The sequence below is a fragment of the Physeter macrocephalus genome, chromosome 7, assembly GCF_002837175.3.
Source record: "Physeter macrocephalus isolate SW-GA chromosome 7, ASM283717v5, whole genome shotgun sequence".
NCBI lineage: Eukaryota > Metazoa > Chordata > Mammalia > Artiodactyla > Physeteridae > Physeter > Physeter macrocephalus.
The window spans coordinates 50,146,465-50,168,283 of record NC_041220.1 but is presented as its reverse complement, the minus strand read 5'-3'; the positions used below and the strand labels follow the sequence as shown (position 1 = coordinate 50,168,283).

The 21,819-nt window shown below is 42.6% G+C and overlaps 1 long non-coding RNA gene across 1 annotated transcript; it reads left to right on the top strand.

The window, feature by feature from the left end:
• Positions 1-14,641: 14,641 nt before the first annotated feature.
• On the top strand, positions 14,642-21,537 carry LOC114486570 (uncharacterized). Its single transcript, XR_003680538.2, has 3 exons — positions 14,642-14,685; positions 14,848-15,135; positions 16,759-21,537. It is a non-coding gene; the product is annotated as an uncharacterized lncRNA (long non-coding RNA).
• The last annotated feature ends 282 nt before the right edge of the window (positions 21,538-21,819 follow it).

The following is a 21,819-nucleotide window of genomic DNA, read 5'->3' as shown; positions in this document are numbered from 1 at the left end:
GCGCGTCTGGAGCCTGTGCTCCGCGACGGGAGAGGCCACAACAGTGAGAGGCCCCGTACCGCAAAAAAAAAAAAAAAAAAAAAAAAAAAGAAGGGAGTCTGGCCCCCATGAGGCTCTGGGAATGGGGAAGTTCTTACAAAGATGTTAAGCCAACTACATTACTAAGAAGCAGACATGAAAACAATAACAAGGAAAGCAAACACCAATTATAGACACAAATTTTAAATCACACAAATAATGAACTCCTCAGTATCTTCCCCAAAGCACTGCCATAAGGACAGTCTTCTGAAGGCCTCATATGTTTTGCGGAATACATGTGATTTCTTCTTTTTTAACTTATCCTCCCTTTATGTATCCTACTGACTTAGAGGCATTATGGTGTGAGTAAAAAGGTAGGCTTTAGAATCAAACAGCCCTGAATTCAAATTCAGACTCTTACCAGTACTCTGAGTCCTTAGGTAAGACTTAACCCCTCTGACATTCTGTTTCCTCATCTAAATAACAGGAATAATAATATCTGCATCTATGGCTGAGTATACGTATATCTCTCTACGTCACTGATACACACAGTCATTGTATAATTCAGATCCTTTTCTCTAAAGCTCACAATACCAAATAGAAAAAAATCTGAATTACATTTATATCTCATTTTATAAATTAAAAAAACAAAGAGGAATTAAGTTACTTACTAAGAACTTCAGGAGATCAGCAGCCTCAAAACTCTAGCCCCTAGGGATCTTCCCTGGTCCACTTTGCTCAGTAATGGGGCCTCTTCCCGGCAAGGTATCTAGGAACATATGGTCCTAATAGTTCTATACCTAGACAGGAAGATCATACGAGGCAGGTATAGAAGGAGAGAAAAGTCATAGCACAAAGATTATTTTCATTAATAATGAAAATAATTAAGTACCTGTCTCAGAGTAGACATATAATAACACCTGTTGGGTGGATGGGTGGGTGGACAGACAGTTGGAAGGGTTTTAGTTGTAAATGTTTTTCCTCTTGTGGTGTCGGAAGATGGAATCTCACTTCCACCTTAGGAAGTTCCCAGCCATTCCATACTCCTTAAGCAGAGAGAGCAGCAGACCATCTCTTTCTTCCCCGCAAATGGTCTTTCTACCTCGATTTGTTCTCTCGACACATATTTTCTTCTTTCCTTCTCCACCTGCCATAGAATATTTAAAATGAGAGACCAACAGCCAACGGAGATAATTGTGGGCTCTTAGGCTATGGAGGGGGAGCTTTCCTTTCCTCTTTGTTTAATTCTGAGAATGTGGTCCTATCCTCCAGTTTCTACATCTGGCATCAGGCCTAGTGTCAAAACTCTGGAAGTCTTCCCCTAGCAGGCTGTTCTTGTATCAGAAGAGGTTGAGTAGGACTTTTCCTGTTGCCCTGGAATAGGGACAGGGTTCACGGCCGAGGACAAAAAAGGACCTAAATACACCACCCGTTAAAGTGAGCTGACAAAGGGCTTTCTGAAAATCGCCAGAACTACTAATTTTCTACTACCATTACCAACATCACCCCAACCTCCCCACCCCCTATATGCACAGAACCTTTTTCAAGGTAATCTAAAAGAAAGAGAGGGGATACAGAGTTGGAATTGAGGTCTACCAACCTCATGGGTTCTTGGGGAGAAACATTTTTAGACTATACTGGAGAGATGTGCTTCCCCATTCCTCATAAAGCCAAGAGATGGGCAGGTTGCAAGATAATCACGTTTAGAGACTGAGGGTATATGAAAAAGGGGAAGCTGGCACCTCACCCTTACAATCTTAAGTCCCATACTGGGATTGCCATCCAAGTAGAGTGTTGTAAGGTGTCTCCTGGGAGAGCTTGATGTACTTGACATGCTTCCCCTCGAGTGTGGAGACATCCATGAATGTAGAGCTTGGTGTCTCATGCTCTTCTGGAGATTTATGAAGGCAAAATCCTTGCTAGGAAGAAGATGGAGACAACCTATGAGAGGTTTCTCAAGAGTGCTCTAGCGGTTCCCACGGCTACTGCACAGGACATAGAGCTACAGGAGCACGGAGTTAGAGGGAGGAGCAGAATTTGGGGGCTGCTCAAGGGGCTTTCAGGTGAAGGGAAGTGAACCCATTTACCCTAGGGCCACCCCTTCCCCTGAGAAAGTGCTGGAAGCATGGATCACTGTTGGGACCAAAGGAAGACACAGCTACCCTCTCTAAGATCATCCTCAACAATAGAAAGGTCCAAAAGAAGATGAACAACAGCCTTAGATTTTCAATCACAGCGTCTTTTACAGAGACTGACACACAGCAGCAGAAGGATCCAAATGAAGCCAGACCCAACCAGAAGACAAGCAGGATTCCTTCCCACCCCTGACTCAGGCCCAGGAATCTAAGATCTTGTTCCTCCATCCCTTCTCCTTGGCCCCAACCCAAGAAGGTTCCAGTGGTTCTCAACCAGGGCAGAATGGCTCCTGTAGGAGGTGTTTGGGAAAGTGTTGTATGTCATAAAGACTGAAGAGTGCTATGAGAATTTGTGTGGAGGTCAAGGGGGAAAGTGTTAAGTATTCTGAAATGTACAGAACAGTTCTATGCTAAGAATTGTCCCACCCCCAAATGACAAGACGACTCCCTATAGAAAAACATACTGGTAGACCCAGGAAAGGGTCAGACTGTGGACTGTAGACTGTTTCTCCTCCATTGCCCCCCTGCTCCTTCCTATCACCCCCCTCTCTATTCCAAAGTGCTGGATTTGTGGGAAAGTGAAAAGACAGTGTATACACTCCTGCCCCAGATCTCCCAAGCCTCAGCTCAAACCCGTGGTTGGGACGAGGGAGGAGATTAGACTTAAACTGAGTCTGAGATTCTGAGATTGACACTTTAAACCACAATGGACTGAAATTTTTATTACCGAAAGAGAGCAGAGAGTTATGGAATCTGCCAAAGATGCTAAAGGGTGGGGAATGGGAATTCAGCTGAACACTTCAGAAATCAGTCACTGGAAGAAACACAAACACTTCATGTTTATATCCCACTTCGTTACAACTCCTCAGTTGTCTCCTCCATAAAGGGGGGTAGGGTCCTGGTTTTCAAACACGCAAAGGAAGGAAGGTCACGGAGAATGTTTCTGTCTGCCTCACTGACCACTGCAGATAAGCCATCGCTGCTCACCCCGCTTGGAAGCATTACATCCTGTTTCCGCCACGGGCTCTGGGTGGAGCCCAGGGGTTGCCATCTAGGGCTGTGGCAGTTGGATGGAAAGCACATTGGAAGCCTGGTAGGGGTGCCGGCCCACGGCACAGATGCTGCACTCCTGCTAAGGTAACAATGGGTAAGGAATAATCATGAGATGGGTTTTCCTCTCTCTGTGCAATGGCAGGTGCTTGATGTCAGAACCCACTGCCAAATGACCCAAGAGGGAAATGCCCAGGTCAGGAGGGGCTGGGCTGGGCTGGGCTGGGATGAGGAGGCCTGGGGAGCATGTGCCTCTCATACACATCAGACATTGCTCTGTCAGGGCTGTCTCAGCTCACACAAAATGTATGGCTCAAATCCCATCTTTTCCTGAGGATTCTTCCTAACTCCCTTCCTCTCACTCCCTTTCATCCACATTTAGAACAAATAATTGGAAAGTGCCCCTATTAATACCACATCAAAAATACCTCACCTATGGGCTTCCCTGGTGGCGCAGTGGTTGACAGTCTGCCTGCTGATGCGGGGGACACGGGTTCGGGCCCTGGTCTGGGAGGATCCCACATGCCGCCGAGCGGCTGGGCCCGTGAGCCATGGCCGCTGAGCCTGCGCGTCTGGAGCCTGTGCTCCGCAACGGGAGAGGCCACAGCAGTGAGAGGCCAGTGTACCACACACACACACACCAAAAAAATCTCACCTAATAAAAAATACCAGTTGGTATAGACATTTTCAGGACAATTTAGCAATATCTATTAAATTTTAGTTGTGCTTACCCTCTGACCCAATGCTTCTTCTAGGTATTTATCCTGTGGGCGTGTCATTCATAGCTGTATTCCCTGTGCTCAGAGCCCTAGAACTGTACCACGTATATATATGTTGAGCAGTGGATGCTCCATAAAAATGTGTTAACTATTAAACAAATGAACATACAATTAAAAAAAAAAGTTGGCAAGCAGAACAACACATAAGTTATGATTTCAACTAGGCTTATAAAAAGCACAAATTATATTTTCCTTGCTGTTTAAGAAAAAATGTTGTAAACTTTTTCAGTTCACAGCACATCCTCAGAGGTACAGAAGTTGGCATGCTCTCTGTGCACCATTGTCTCTGACCTTATTCGATTGTGCCTCTTTTTCCCCATCACATCTTCACTCCCATTCCCTGCCCACTCTAATGTGTATAGTAAATCTTTGCATCTGTATGTATTCCTGAAAGATAATGTTTTTACATATGTATTCTTATTTTTCATATTGCAAATGATATTGCATACATCTTATTCACTTTCTTCCCTTTTTCACTATGTTTTAAAGCTCAATCCATGTTAAACCATAGGTACATCTAGTTCATTGAATTGTGACTGCTGTATAGTATATATTCCATACTAGATGTCCACCTTGGTTTACTTACTCATTCTCATTGCAATAGACAAAGTCCCTTCCAACTGCCTACCACCACAAACGACTGCAAAAAAAAAATAATTCTCCTATGCCATCTCTATAGACTTGTGTAAGAGTCTTTCTGGGGCATATGACTAGAAAGGGAATCGTGTAATAGAGAATATGTATTCTTCTCAGTTTCACTACGGAGCAACAGACTGGTTTCCAGAATGGCTGTGACAGCTCACCTTCCCGTCAGAAGCACATAAAAGTTTATCTTTTCCCGTGTGAAATTGTCTGACCGACACTTGGAATTATCAAGCCTTGCAATTTTTTGTTCATTTTATCACTGTAATGTGGTATCTCATTGCTCAATTTGCAGTTCTCATTTCAAGATTCATGTTCCTTTGTATGTGATCTGCTTTCTCTTTCTGGAAGATCTTAGAATTTTTTATCCTTGTCTCAGAGGATATTTACTTTCACTTATTTTTCTTTGGACACGCCCTGCATGCTTGCGGGATCTTAGTTTCCTGACCAGGGATCGAACCCACGCCCTCGGCAGTTGAAAGCACGAAGTCCTAACCTCTGGACCACCAGGGAATTCCCTTTTTTTCTTTTTTTAATTTTCACTTTAATATATCTGATTGATGGGTGTCCTATTTTCAATGATCTTGAAGAGTGATAAGTGGCCGAGATTATCCACACATTTATTAACGGTGAACAGATAGATGTGCGAAGGCATTCATCTTCCATGCAAACTGCTTGCCTCATGCTGAAATTCCTTCTAAAAGATCTTAGTCCAGCACTAACCAGGTCTCTGTTTGGTATGTCCAGTTGCCCACTCTGAGAGAATTCCTACCATAATGATGGACATTTCAGCTTTTTTTCCCATCTTCCTTAGGTCGAGTTCAAATACTTGTCCCAGCGCAGCGGCTGGTACACAGTAGGTCTCAGTAAATAAGTGCTTCCTCCCCTTCCTATTTTTCGATCCACTGTCTTGGGTTACAAATCGTTTACATATCTGAAAACAGCCACCATGTATCTCTTAGTGTTCTCTTCCTCCAGCTTAATATCTGCTGCCCACAATACACCTCGCACATCAGATTTTTTAAACCACCAGCTTCCTATTGGTTCTTTTAGCAAACACACTGATTTGAACGTCTCCTAGTGTCACTCGAAATGTGGTGACCTGGACCTCCAGGTAAAATCTAAACAGAACAAAGCACAGTAGGTCTATGACCTCCTACAATTCCCCTGTAATTCTATTTTGCCAAGTAAGAACACTTTCCCTTCTTAGTAGCAGCAGCCGCCTGATGACTCGTTGAACTTGAGGTCAGCTCAATCCCCCAGGCCTTTTTCACATGAACGGTTGCTTATACCCATGGAATTTATTTTTGGGACCGCTTAGATGGTTCAGAGTGCAAACTGGAATCAAGATCTGTGGCAAGTGCTCTCCTCCAATTTAATTAATTTAACATCTGATTTTTCTCCCTTCTTTCCTCCTCTCAGCTGCTGTACGGTTGATCAAACTATAGAACTAAATAGACCAGGGTTCAAACCCTGCCTCTGTTCCTTCCTAATTCTGTAGCCTTCGAAAAATGCTTTATTCTCTCTGAATTTTTGTTGCTTTGATTGCCTTGGAAATAATAACCTTTACTTCATAGTAGTGTGAAGTGCTATAAAAGTTAAATGAGACCTAATATTATAAAACATCAGACACAGAGAAGCCCCTCAGCACGCTAGTTCCCTTCTTCACACTCCTTGCCTTTCCTGCCTGGATCTCAAAAGGGAAGAGAAAGCACCCAACTCCTCCCAGATATGTCTAGACTCCTGATTCCCACAACAAAACATACCCATCTGCTTTCATACTCCCTCAACTCTGTGCTCTCTGGAACAAAACATATTAACTGACGCCAGATGATGCAGGAAGAAGTCCCAGTGGATCAAGGTGTTCCTCTTCCAGGTGACATTTGCAGCTTCACAGAAGTTTCCCAGAGTCTCAACGCCTTAATGCTTTTAGGATCAGAGTGTTAGGGTACAAAGTCAGGCAGACGGGATTCTTTCCAACTTTGGTGGTTTGATGTTGGCACAGTGTGGGCCGTGATATGGCTAAGTGGGAGACGGCAGAGATGGGGGCAGAAGACTGAAAAGCCACACTGGGCCGGTGGCCACCACAGATGTGAGGAGCTCTGTGGGGCTCTCACAACAGCTACTACTGCACAGGCCTCTGGCCACATGTTTGCAATCACACATGAGGTTGCCCTGCACATTATCAGAAACTCTTGAGGGGGAGATGGAGGTCTGCAGCAAATTGTTTCTGCGGTCCTTGACACTCCCTTCAGCCCACCAGATTCTGTACAGTTCCGTGCAACGCCAGATTCCAACTCAAGCTCCTACCAAAGCATCCCCAACTTTTCAGCTCAGGGATTTTCTCCAAAACCAAGGAAGATGACTGAGCCTGCATGTAGCCATAGCCCAGGAGAGAAAGAGAACACCTCCCAAAGCAACCCTCAACAGTTGGGGTCCCGGGGTCAGTGGATAAATGCCCCAGCTTCCTGGCCATTAAACAATTATTTTGAGGTGCTTTCTACAAATTTCTTCAGAGCCCCAGTTGCCCACAGCAGCAATCAGCTCAATAAAAATACCTGTACTGGATTTTCTTCCTTTTCTATCTCACCCTCCCTACTTCCTCATTGTGCTTCCTGGGATTATCTCTCCCAAACTACCTGTACCTTGGTTTGTGTCTCACTCTGCCATTGGAGCTACTCAACCGAGGTCTTACATCAGCTAGAGCAGGGGTCCCCAACCCCCCGGCCGCGGACCAGTCCACGGTCTGTTAGGAACAGGACTGCCCATTAGGAGGTGAGCGGCGGGCAAGCGGGCAAAGCTTAATGTGCCGCTCTCCATCGCTCGCATTACCTCCTGAACCATCCCTCTCCGCTCCCCCCCACCGCACCCGTCAGTGGAAAAATTGTCTTCCACGAAACCGGTCCCTGGTGCCAAAAAGGTTGGGGACCGCTGAGCTAGAGAAATGGTGACTTTTTTGTTCCTGATAATATGACGCCACTTTGTCTTCAGACTGCTGTGGCCTGAAAGATATAGAAACTTCCTAAATGGTATACTTGGTTACTCTGTAACCTCCCTTCTACTGCCAACAGAATTAACTGTTCTTCCTTCTGCGATCTTCATCATCTTGTATGTGCTTTTATTACTCACCTTCAACACTGCAACACACAGTTACTTGTTAAACATCTGTCTCCTTCTAGATCTAGAAACACTAGATCTACATCTGAAAAACTATATCTGATTCCAATTTGTATCTCTAGTGCCTAAGCCAGCACCTGGTATATAGTATGTGTTCAACAAGTACTGGTGAATTAATAAACTCCAAAAGATAGTGAGAGGGCTTCCAGTTCAAGACAATAGGCTAAGAAAAGTTATTTCCTCTCCTTTCTGGACTCCATTAAAATGAAAAGAAAAAAGTATTAAAATGATATAAACTCACAATAACCAAAGAACACTGCAAAGATCATGAGCACTCGAGAGAGTTCAGCAAAAGTCTAGAAGATGGAAAATACACGAAAGTCTGGTGATTGAAGAAGGAGAGAAAAGAAGCCACAGTTTGGGATTTATGCTACAGCTGAGGTGGGAGCAATCTACCCAGCAGAGTTCCAGGGAGATTCTGGATTTAAAGAAGGCAGGTACCAGGATGATGGAAGTGAGAAATGCCACTAAAAACAGCGTATGACTAAAGATCTATATAGAGAACAATTCACACATTCCCCACTCTTTTCCTGCCCCTTCACAAAGAACTGCCCAGAGCTAAGCCCAGGCAAAAATCAGAACGTTCTTCTTCAAGGAAATCGGACAAACTGTCGTGGGAGAATTAAGTTGACTAGTGCAAGCATTAGTGCTCCAAAATAAAGGCCTCCCAAAGCTGGCATTTACTCTCCACGCCTGTACTGGGTAGCTCTCTAGGGACTTGCTAAAGCAGAGCATGACAGTCAAAAAGCCATACTAATATAAAAGGAGCCTTTCTGTCCCGAAATTTGAGAAAAGTCTGTACCATGACAGAAAAATATTACGACAGACAGAGGGAAAAAAGAGAGAGGGAGGGACAGAAAGAAAGAGAAGGAGGGAGAGAGGGAAGGAGGGAGGAAGGGGGTAGGGGAAGAGGAGGAGAGAAAACTCAGAGCTAATAGAAGAGACCTTTTTTTAAATGTTGACACCTTTTCAGATTTTAGAAGAGACTGTATCTTTATAAAAAGAACAAGATGCTATTTTTAAAAGTATAACTAAAGAATCAGTAGAGGGGGCTTCCCTGGTGGCACAGTGGTTGAGAATCTGCCTGCCAATGCAGGGAACACGGGTTCGAGCCCTGGTCTGGGAAGATCCCACATGCCGCGGAGCAACTGGGCCCGTGAGCCACAACTACTGAGCCTATGCGTCTGGAGCCTGTGCTCCGCAACAAGAGAGGCCGCGACAGTGAGAGGCCCGCGCACCGCGATGAGGAGTGGCCCCCGCTCGCCGCAACTAGAGAAAGCCCTTGCACAGAAACGAAGACCCAACACAGCAAAAAATAAAAATAAATAAATAAATTAAAAAAAAAAAACAGAATCAGTAGAAGCCAGCATTTAAAATATAATTGCCAATATAGAAAGTTCAATAGAAGAGTTGGTAGGTAAAGTTGAAGAAAATTCTCAGAAGGTAGAGAAATACAGACATGTACAATACACATAAAATATGAATATATATGGAAGAAAATATGAGATGGAGACCAAACCAGAATGTCCATTACCCAACTAATACAAGTTCCAGAAAAAGAGAACAAAGAATACAAAAAGGATATAATTATTAAAGAAAACCTTCTGTAAGTCAAAAAATACACAAGTCTTCAGACTGAAAGGAGTACCACATTCTCAGAAGGATGACTAAAAATAGACTGATTAGACACATCCACATAAAATTTTTAAACACTAAAAATAAATTTATATAAGAAAAATACATTGACATATTTATATAAAGATATTTATATATAAATATATAAAGATAAATATATTTCTATATACATAAATTTCAGAGAGAAAAAGCAGGTCACCTACAAAGAAATGAGAATAAACATAGTATCAGATTTCTCATCAGCAATACTGGATGCCAGAAAACACTAGTGGGTAAAGCCTTCCAATTTCTGAGGAAAGATGATTTTCAACTGAGAATTTTATACCCCACCAAATAATCAATCAGAGAAGAAAAATAAAAGCCATATTCAGTCATGCAATGATACATCAAAGAAAGGAGCACCTTTACTTAAGAAGTTACTTGAGAATATACTCCCATAAAAGAAGGGAATAAAAAAGAAATGAAGGTTTTGCTTTTGAAGTTGAATATATATATACAACTGTATTGAGAGGAGACGAGGCATGCATGAGGTAGGTGGTGTAAATGAGATAAATTATCATCAATAGAAAATACTAAATTGGAATTAAGAATTATTTCTAGGAGTACATTTTCTAGGTTTATGAACACACTGCCCAAAAGAATCCAAAACATAAACTGTTGAAAGCGATTGCTTCTGGAGAGTGAGACTGGAGTAGAGAGAAGTAGACAAGAGAAGTACAAGTAGACTTTTTATTATAAGCTCCTAGTTCTATATTAATTATTTAGCAAGTGCATGGAACACTTTGATGAAGTTATTTTTACTTTTTAATACTTTCAAGATTTAACAGTACCTCAACTATGAACACCATTCATGAATATGCTGATAAATGGTTGAAGTACAAGTTAATGAGTCATTCCAATAATTATATTGCCTCAGTTTCTACGTCTCTAAAATGAGGATAATAATGCCTACTTCATGGGGATGCTGCAATAATGTTTGAACTGCACGTAGCATGATGCCCGGCACATGGTCAGCTCTTCATTGAATGGTAGTTACCAGAAGACACACGATACAGTTGTTGATACTAATCCCATCTCTGCCACTAACTACAAGCTGTGCAGGCTTCTATAAGTCTTATTTTCCTTATCTGTAACTTGAGAATAATGTTAGCCCTGCCTCGAGTCAAAGCATGTAAAATGCTTATCACAGTACCTGTACTAAATAGATATTCAATAAATGGTGGATTATTATTATTAAATAAATCTTTATTGTGATTATTTCATTTTGATAGTTTTCCTCATTAGGTGCGTCTTAAATGACAGGGCATCTCCAGATTCCCTCAGATCCACCAGAAAGTGCCTCCTCTCTTAATTCCCTTACACTCAACATACTCTACTCTGCTTCTTGGACTAATCACCAAACTTAATATTCTGTTTATCAGTCTTTCCCATCCCAAATTTAACAATGAACCAGGAAGAAAACCAAGTAAATTATCTTCTGTGTATTCCCGTGGGCCCCCAGTGTGAGGAGGAAGAGGAGGAAAGAGGAGAACAAGAATCTACGCCCCAACTTCCGTTATCAAGGATGGGAATGAGGATAAGTAAAAAGTGATTAAAAACATGCATTACTGTTTAGTGGGAAACCTTGCTCTAGTACATGTGATACAGGTATTTCATAAATAATGCCATAGAATATATTATTTTAAAAGCCCACGAGAGCATGCAACAACAATTTAGTTGGACATTTTCCCTTAGCTCCTGAGCAGCATTTTTTCTGAGTGCTCAGAATGAGAAAGATTCATCCTCTGTCGGAGAGGCATACCTGTGATAACTAACCAGAAGCAGGAGGAAGAGGGCACTGACACCTCATGTGTGCTCCATGCTGGACACTTACAATTACTTCATTTAATGCTCACAAATAACCCCCTGATGGGCGTCTGTTGACCAATGAGGTAAGCAAGGCTTAGAGACATCAAATAACTCATCCAAGTTCACGCAGCTAGTAAGGGGTAGAACAGAGACTTGAAGCCATGACTCCAGAGTCCATACTCTTTTCACCAGGCCTCCCAGGATGTCAACCAGACCTCCGCCACCTCTCAGGGTGCCCCGGGGAGGGAATCTGGAGACAAGGGTTTAATTCCTGGCTTGACCAACCAAGTAATTTGGGCCAGTTTATCCTTTTAAGGGTTTTTCTGACTCCACTCAAAATATAATTGTACTTTGCAGAGCATCATAAGAACTCAGAAAGAATGAATTCATGTTTATAAAGTACTATGTAAAGCCTAAATATACTCTTATTTTTAAAATATTCTTATATACAGATAAAAATTATACTCTCAAAAAGACATTCTAGGGGCTTCCCTGGTGGCGCAGTGGTTGCGCGTCCGCCTGCCGATGCAGGGGAGCCGGGTTCGCGCCCCGGTCCGGGAGGATCCCACATGCCGCGGAGCGGCTGGGCCCGTGAGCCGTGGCCGCTGAGCCTGCGCGTCCGGAGCCTGTGCTCCGCGACGGGAGAGGCCGCAGCAGAGGGAGGCCCGCATACCACAAAAAAAAAAAAAAAAGACATTCTAGCACCCCAAACTAAGATTAGATTTCAATGTCTCCATTTCTTGACTAACCAGACACCAAATAATGTCATTCCAAACAGCATAGATAATGGTTTCTTGGAGCCTAGAAAATAAATGTCAATACTTGCGGTAGTTTCTGAGAATTTAAAAGTGCTAACCCCAAAATAAATATATATGAGGGGGAGAGGTAATACAACCCAGGCCAATAAATATTCATCAAAAATGCTCACATAGAAAACATGTAGGAATCTAAGTGTGTTGATTCAAAAGAAAGAAAATAACTCGATGCTAAGATTGAGCTGTGATAAGACTTTAACTTAGGGCCGTCCTGACTGCCTGTGATGACACTGCTCATCTTTGCTCAAAAAGTCAGGGCCAGGCAGGAAACTCACACATTCGCAGGGAGATGGAAATGCACTCCCCGTGTCTGAAACAGCCTTCTTTTTACAATCATGATAAATTGGAAGTTGTTTGCACTAATATAGGTGCTACAACCACAGTCATGTCATTCTATATTCCCAGAAATATTAAATACACCTGGAACCTATAGCTAATCCATAATCTGCCTTATCAAAATGAGGCAGAGTCAAACCACCACTAGAGGTCTGGTTCTAAAGGTCGTAAGTGTTGGTAATCCAAGCCTAGAATGTTCCAAATTCACCAAGCGCTGAGTCACACTTCCTCCCGTGTCAGCAAGGCTACCTGCAGTGTATGCTAAGGACCTGCCAGTCCTTATTTTCTGAGCCTTAGTGTGATGGTTAGATTTAGGTGTCAACTTGGTGAGGCCATGGTAGCAAGATATTTGATCCAACAGCATGCTAGATGTCTCTGTGAAGACATTTTTAAAGAAGAGATTAACAGTTAAACCAGGAAACTTTTGAGGAAAGCAGGTTGGCCTCCACAACGTGGGTGGGCCTCATCCAATCAGTTGAAGGCCTCAATAGAAAAAGACTGCCCTCCCCAGAAGAACAGGGAATCTACCAGCAGACTCAAATATACCACTCCCAGACTTGAGTTTGGACTCAAACTGCAACACTTCCCTGAGTCTCCAGCCTGCCAGACTACCCTGCAGATTTTGGACTTGCCATACTCATGTGAGCCAATTCTTTAAAATGAATCTTGATAAGATGACAGACGGATGGATGGATGGATAGAAAGATAGATAGACACACATCCTATTGGTTCTGTTTCTCTGAAGAACCCTGACTAATACATTGGTTAGAATCACAGAACAGACAGTGACACTAAAAGGGCCTGAAGAGCATCTGCAAAGTGGCTTGTCTTCCAACACCTGCAAGATTTGGCCACACGTATCTCACAGATATCTCATACGTAATAGGTCCCAAAACCAAGAGGCAAGGTTCAAATTCTGGCTGTGCCATTTCTTAGCTGTGTTACTTGAGGATATTACCTGACATCACTGTGTCTCAGTGTCCTCTTCTGCCACAGAATAATAGTACTTACTGTGTAAGGCCATCATAGGGATAAAATAAGTTATACATGAAGCATTTAGAAGCACACCTGGCATAGTATAAGGGCTCATTAGATGTTGTCATAATCCCCTCTCAAACACCACTGGGCAATGCTCATTATTGCCCAAAAAGTCAGGGCCAGGCAGAAAACTCACTTTCTCCTAGTAGGATGGGAACGCACTCCGCAGATCTGAAAGAGCCTTCCTGTTACTTTCCCTTGTACTCCTGCCCTAGTAGGAGCACCCCAACCATAGGGACACAACACCTAACTCCTCATCTTATCTTTACCTTCTCCCTTTCTCTCACCAAAGTCTGCTCAGCCTCAGAACTTATTGAGTCTATGTCCCCAAGATCTTTTCTGTCTGTGCTGTATTTATTCATTCTACAATCATTTACTGACCACTATTTCTGAGCCTGACACTGGTTGTGAATACAAAGATAAGTAAACAAAGGCTGAGTACTGTACAGTGGAGGGGACTTTGCATCCCCATTGCCCCTGCAATGGGGGTCATTCTCAACCCTCCTCTCCCTTGGATTATCAATAGAGCTTCTTCCTAAGCAGGTTTCCAATCTCTCTCCCTACAAGCCATCTTTCACTGTGACACTTCCCAAAACTCAAGTCAGTTGCTTCTCTTGGCCTCGAGAATAAAGTCCCTGACTGTCCCCAAACAATCTTTCTTTCATCATCTCCCAAGATTATGCTCCACAGTGGGCTTCTGACCACTGCCCCAGAACACTGTGCTCCTGGGTGCCCTGTGACCTGCTCCTGTAGCTGGTCCCTCACTCTGACCACCTGCCCAATGCCTTCCTTAACTTTCCCAGTCAGAAGCCCCTGCATTTAACCTTCCAGCTGTCATTTATGTAGCTGAGGCCTGGCTTGAACCCAGGCCATCTTCACTCCAGCATAAAGACTGGGCCTGGGCAAGTCTGGAGGGCCCCTGGGATAGGTCTGCCAAGGTTCTAGTACATGAGGTCTGGGGAGCCTCCTGGGAAATGAACTCATCCTCACGGGAGAGAGGCCAAGTCACACAAATACGTTCCAAGGACAGTCAGCCAGTGTCCGAGGAGGGGCTCAATTTGAGTACAGCAGGGTGTCTGCCACTCAGCTTGCCCTTGGCCAAGATCACAGGGATGCATGCCTGAGTCATGCAGTAATCCATTTGCACTTAACAAACATTTAGTGAGTTCCTACCCTGAGTCAGGCGCTGGGCTGGACACTGGGAATACACAAGTGAGCAAGACAGACCCATTCCCGACCTTAGGGAACTTAAAGCCTAGTGGGAGTTCTAAATAAAGGGGAGCTTCAATGTCAGAAGTGGGTGGTTTTTGTTTGTTTTTTTTTTTTACAGTTTTTTATAATTTTAATTTTTATTTGTAATTTGAACTCCTGTAGGACTGGAAGAATAGAAGGCACCTCTGATTCGTGGTCTATCCGTGAGAGTGTAACAGAATTAGGGATAAAGGATGATTTTTCCCTCTGGATGCGGAAGTTGGGGAAGGCTGAGGCAAGAAATGGCTCAATGGTGTGAGACTGGAGCTGGACCAGCCAGAGAAGAAACAGGAAATGGCATTATCTGCAGCATCCAAGCATCTGGGGTGACCGGCAGCCAACCTCCCCGGCAGAAGCAGAGGAAGCAGCATTGGGAAGGGGTGTGTCTGGAAGCTCTGTGATCCTGTGCAGGTCAGCACCCTATTTCCCCCTCAAGAGCACGTCTTAGGGAAATCAGCATTTTTTTCACTTCTCATCCACCAATTTGTCATTTCTATAAGGGCAGGTACTGTATCTTATTGTTTGAAGAATTAAATCAGTAACTAGCCAAAAGTAGGTATGGAACAAAGTTTTGTTGAATTAAAATGAATGTGAAGGATGTTCGTAGCAGCACAATTTACAGTAGCCAAGATATGGAAGCAACCCAAGTGCCCATCAACAGATGATTAGATTAAGAAGATGTATTGTATACAGAGAATGGAATATTACTCAGCCATGAAAAAGAATGAAATAATGCCACCTGCGGTAACATGAATGGACCTAGGGATTATTAGGCTTAGCAAAATAAGTCAGACAGAGAAAGACATATACTTCAAATACTCTACAATATCACTTACATGTAGAATCTAAAAAATAATACAAATGGATCTATATGCAAAACCGAAACAGACTCACAGATACAGAAAAAAAAACCCTAGTGATTACCAAAGGGGAGAGGGAAGCGGGGAGGGCCAAATTAGGGGTATGGGATTAATAGATACAAGCTACTATATATAAAATAGATAAGCAACAAGGATATACTGAATAGCACAGGGAACTATGCCCAGTATCTTAAAATAACCTATAATGGAATATAATCTGTAAAAACACTGAATCACTATGCTATACATCTGCAACTAACACAATACTGTAAATCAACTATACTTCAATTCTAAAAAAAGAAAATAAAATGAATACAAAGAACTTTCAGTTAAATAAAATAGCCAAGACTATACAAACACGTAGAGGAAGAAATGTAGAGAATAATTAGAATTACGTGGGGTTTTCCACACATTATATTATAAAGCAAATTTTGCACTCATTCTTCATTCCACTTTGGAGGCTCAAGTCAGAATTAAAATAGAGTCAATTTGTTGCTGGTCATTTTACATTAGCTCTTTGTTGTTACTATAAGAATAATACATTCTCATGAGGAAAAAATTAAAAGTCTGGTGAAGGATGGAGAGGAGACAGTAAAAGTGGATGCCACACAAATCCAGGGTAGAGTATTCAGTGGTGGGATTGAATAGAATTATATCATTTGGAAGCCTCAGAACAACATTTCTCCTCCAACTTCTCTATAGTTCAGGTACAGTAATCCACCCCCATCACCTGGGACAGAGACGGAAATAGGAACAAAGTGATAAGGTGACTTTCTCACAGTCTCACACATCAGTTGGCTTCAAAAATCCAGACTAGTGTAAGAGTCAGCTTGATTTCCAGACAAAAGGATTTGAACATCCTCGGTTCAGCACCAAAAGCCTTGGCCCTTCTGAAGTTACTCATCACAAACTCCAGACATAACCTGCTGGAATTTGTCAGTGAGAATGAAGGTTGCAACAAGAGCCAAGCTAGTCAACGGGGATACGGCATGTGGGATCTTCCCAGACCAGGGATCGAACCCGTGTCCCCTGCATTGGCAGGTGGATTCTTAACCACTGCGCCACCAGGGAAGTCCCAGGCAGAGGTCTTACAATAACAAATTAGAAAAAACAAGAACCCAGGTTATAGAAATAGGATCTTTTTAGACTGTGAACTTTGTACAACTTCATTCAGACAGACTGAGAAGTCCTGGTGATTTCCACTGAAACCCTAATAAAGGGAAGAGCCCATTCCAGTGCACACAAGCACAGGGTACAGAGGAGTCTGGCCAGAGAAGAGCCTCTGGGACAAGGAAAAGCCAAAGCCAAGAAAGAAAATAAACCAAGGCACATGGAACCAGGCAGAATGATTCACCTGACTTCTCTCCACTGAAGGGGTTCCTGCATTCACAGTAAGGAGAGACAAGTTAATACCAGGCCCACGCTCTTCACATACTTAATATTGTTCTTTTGTTTTATTAGGACATTTGTTTAAGCTAACTGTTTAGTAAAGTGTTTACAGCTTATCCCATAGTTTGGGTTCTTTCATGAATTGCTTTCATTCGTTCATTCAGCTGGTTATTTATGGATTGCTACAGAATTCCATACCCTATGCTCAGGAATGGGAGTACAGAGCCTACAGCTTAGCAGGGGAGATAGAATGGTAAACAACATTTACAATGCAGACTCAAGTTCTACATGGGTACTAAGTACCCGGCTAGGGAAGCACTGGAATGCTTAGAAGGGTACATTATGAAGGGCCCTGAAGCCTGATTAAGGAGCTTACACTTTATTCTGGTTAAGAGAGCCGTTGAAAGACATATTAATTAAATGTTCCACCAATGTAACATTCTCACATTGGGTGAACCCCAAATACCTCATCTAGATTCTGGCACTCAGAATGAACTACATTAAAACCTCCCCCTTGAAAAATCACTACCACCCAAAGATTATGCCTTTTGGGGATAAGTTACATTATCCTCACCCAACAACAGTACGGAGCCAGGCAACGGCTACCTTGAGATCCCTGAAACAGGTAAAACTTCACTCAGGTAGACTGAAACCCAGAAAAATGATCTTTTTTTAAAAAAACAAGAACCATATTCAGGCAAGCAAAGCCTTCATTTACTCTAAGATTCCCAAGATTACCCAAATCATAAGATTCCAGAGATGCCCAAGGCCAGGGCTTTGAAAAAAAAAAAAAATTGACTACTAAAATTTTGAAGGCAAAAGGAAGGAATTTGAGTCATTTTGGTAGTAAAAATAGAGAATGCTGGATGGAGGCCAGCCACCCATTGTAATAATCAAGACATTACTCTTTCAGTGTTTGAGGGATCATGTCAAAATTCATGTCAGAAATGTTTGTTTTATTTTCTAAAATCCTATGAAGGAGTCTTTCTCAACTACAGAGTTTCTACAAAGAAGGGGCTTAAGGCCAATAACCTGCTTGTAAGAGATTTGTCCTGAAGCTATATCTGTGTAGCTAGGACACTGTTTTTATTCAGATTGTATGTTTATTTGTAATGGCTTGGAGATTAAATAAAGGCAGCTAGAATACTCCTAAACTACCCTCTTGTGATGTCACCACCACTCAATAAATGTGGTATGTCCCACTGAGGGTAATTAACCTGTGAGGCTAATAAATATGACTGATGGGGAAATTAAGGCTGTTCCTGGAAGAACATGTGACCATACTGAAGTCATTCTGTCCATTGATACCTTCTTTCCATTCTATGGGGATAATCTCTGCCTCTAGGAATGAAATGAAAGAATAAATGCCATTAGCTGTGGGTGAGACATTCAGTGTAAACTAAATGTGAGGAGCACTGGAAGAATTCACTTCATCTCATTCCACCCCCTAAGGTCTGCCTGGTGCTGAAAATTCCCACATTTTTTTAAACTTTTTTGAGTGAAGATCTTAAAAGCTACTATGAAAATGCACATTTTATCTGGGAGGGGTGGCACATTGAGTCATTAGTAACAACAATTACTCAAATGACTTCATCAAGTTAAACTCCCAACCAATTACTGGGCAGTTTCCAGGGTAACAGTAAAGATGCCTTTTGATCCTGGGGAGAAGGCCAGAGGATGTCTGTCTGAAAGACAGATTCTGGGTGTGGGCCCAGGAAGACATGAAAAAGAACCTTACTGCTTCCCCATTTTGCTGGGACTGGCCCAGTCTCATTGTTTGAGTGGTTTGGGCTGAGATCATGAGAATAATTCTGGCTAGAGCTAATTGCTTTATTGTAAACTTCAGGCCGTGTGAAGAGACTGGATTAAGAAGTGCCTGGGTTACACATTCACCAACTATGTGAATTTATATGTTTTACTTAAAGTCTTAGAGCCTCAGTTTTGCATAAAAAGTGGGAATAATAATATAGGCCTCACAACTTCAGAGAGCTCCTGTGAAAATCAAGTCAATTAATGAATGTGAGAGTACTGTGCAAATAAAAGAGGGTTAGTCAAAAGGCCATGTTTGATCCGGGAATCACTTTCCTTGGTATTTAACCCAAGTGAGTTGAAAACTTATGTCCACCCAAAAACCTGTGCACAAATTGGCAATCATGAAATTGCCAATACTTGGAAGCAACAAAGATGTCCTTCAATAGGTGAATGGATAAACAAAATCTGGTACATCCATACAGTAGGATATTGTTCAGCAATAAAAAGGAATGAGCTATCAAGCCATGTAAAGGCAGGGAGGAACCTTAAATGCATATTGCTAAGTGCAAGAAGTCAATCTAAAAAGGGTACATACTATACGATTCCAACTATCTGACATTCTGGAAAAGGTAAAACTCGGGAGACAGTAAAAAGACCAGTGGTTGCCAGGGGTTTAGAGGGAGGAAAGGATGAATATGTGTAGTACACAGGATTTTCAGGGCAGTGAAACTATTTTGTATGACACTGTAATGCTGGATACATGTTATTATGCATTTGTCAGAACCCACAGAATGTACAACACAAAGAATGAACCTTAATGTAAACTACGAACTTCAGTTACTAATAATGTATCAAAGGACCATGTTACTCCTGATTAAAACCCTTCAGTGGTACCCCATTGCCCACCTAAGAAAGCCCATGCTCTGCACAAGAGCATCCAAAGCCCTCAATCATCTGGTCCCTTGCTCTACCCATCCAGGATTACTAGTTCCCTAAATAAACTCTCATGTTCATCTGATGTTTTTGCCTGCCTGACCAACATCCACTTTTTCTTCTTCTGCTAACATCACCCATTTTCCTTCAGGAAACAGCACTCAATCCATCCTCAGTTTATGTGGTTTGCTAGGAGCTGCACCACCACACTCATATTCTGCATTGGACATATGTCCAATCAGAGGTCATCTAGACACTTTAACTGGAACCATTAGGAAAACAAGCTATCTTTTCATGGGGCATCTCAGAAACTAGATTGAAACCTGAATTTTTGTTGCCTTCTCTGCCAGGATCTGGGAAGATCCTGCCTAAATGAAGCCAACATAAAGAATGAATCCTGGAGAAAGCAAGAATCCCAGGCATAATGGCATCCAATGAGTGCCTGGATCCAGCTGCTTCTGAAGCTGGCCCTGCATTTCCCACTCTTTTAGACTTTTCAATTGTGCAAGCCAACAAATATGCTCTTTATGTTTAAACCCATTTGAATTGGTCTTCTATTATCTTACAACCATGAGTCACGCAAGGAGGATGCTTTTCTGTGTCTCATTCTGTTTCTTCTCCTCATCACACCCTTGTGGTCTGATAAACACCTTTTCACTCTTCAAGATTAAGTTCTAGGGAATTCCCTGGCAGTCCAGTGGTTAGGACTTGGTGCTTTCGCAGCCGTGGCCCAGGTTCAATCCCTGGTCAGGGAACCTAGATCCCACACGCCGCACCGTGTGGCCAGAAAAAAAAAAAAAAAAAATTCAGTTCCAGCACCACCTCTCTATGAATCTTTCTAGACCAATCCTCATCTCCACTCTAGTTAGAAAAAGCTCCTCAGTCCCTGGAGCTTCCATAGTACCCTGTGCTGACTTCCAGCAGATATGCTATCTCTTATTTACACTAATCACACTTCATTGTCTATGTGACTGAAAGCTCCTCAGTCCTTCAAAGGGAGGTGTCATAGTTTGGCATCCCCAGCACTTTCTGAATGCTTATTGAATGGAAAAGACATTATCAAAACAGGAGTTTGTGGGAAGAAGGGCAACAAAAAGGAGTGAAAAAGAACAAGCAGGAGAAATTGTGTCCAATCATCTAGTTTAGAAGAGAAACTGAATCTAAATAAGATGGAGGAGGGGTGATATACAGGGAAATGTGATTTACACCCCTAATACTTTCATTGCTCTAGTAGCAGTACCTACACTCTCTTTTTGCCCCATTATCACCCACACCTGGGATCTTTTCAAGTTTACTTTTTGTATTAAAAAGAGACAGCTTTTTAATGTGGCAGAGATAGCTAGTTCTCCTTCAATATCAGTTATCCTCTTCTGCTATAGAAATAGAACCCCTGATCTTTTGCTGGATACAAGGATGCCCAGAATTAGAACTACATACCCCAGACTCCCTAGCAGCTACGTGTGGCCCTATGATTATTTTCTGGCCAATGGAATATGAGCTGAAGTGGTGCATGCAACTTCCTAAAGAGTAAACAGTTGCTTTCTTCCCCATTTTTCCACTCCCACAAGCTGGATGCATGAGCCATTCTGGACTCTGAGGATGAGAATAAGATGAAAAGAGGATGGGTCCCTAAAGCCACCATATCAGTCCTGGACCATGATACCAGATACCAGAACCGTTACGTGAGAGAGAAAACAAACTTCTAACTTATTTAAGCCTATGATTAGAGGGTCTCTATTTCAACTGGCAAGCTTGTATCGTTATACAACTTCTTGGTCTCTCCTGTGTTTTTTTCCTTTTGCTTTGTTTGTTTGTTTTTTAATAAATTTATTTATATATTTATTTTTGGCTGCGTTGGGTCTTCGTTGCTGCACGCAGGTTTTCTCTAGTTGTGGCGAGCTGGGGCTACTCTTCGTTGCCTTGCGCAGGCTTCTCATTTCTCATTGCGGTGGCTTCTCTTGTCGCGGATCACGGGCTCCAGGCGTGAGGGCTTCAGTAGTTGTGGCTCACGGGCTCAGGAGTTGTGGCTCTTGGGCTCTAGAGAACAGGCTCGGTAGTTGTGGCGCACAGGCTTAGTTGCTCCATGGCAGGTGGGCTCTTCCCGGACCAGGGATCAAACCCATGTCCCCTACATTGTCAGGCGGATTATTAACAACTGTGT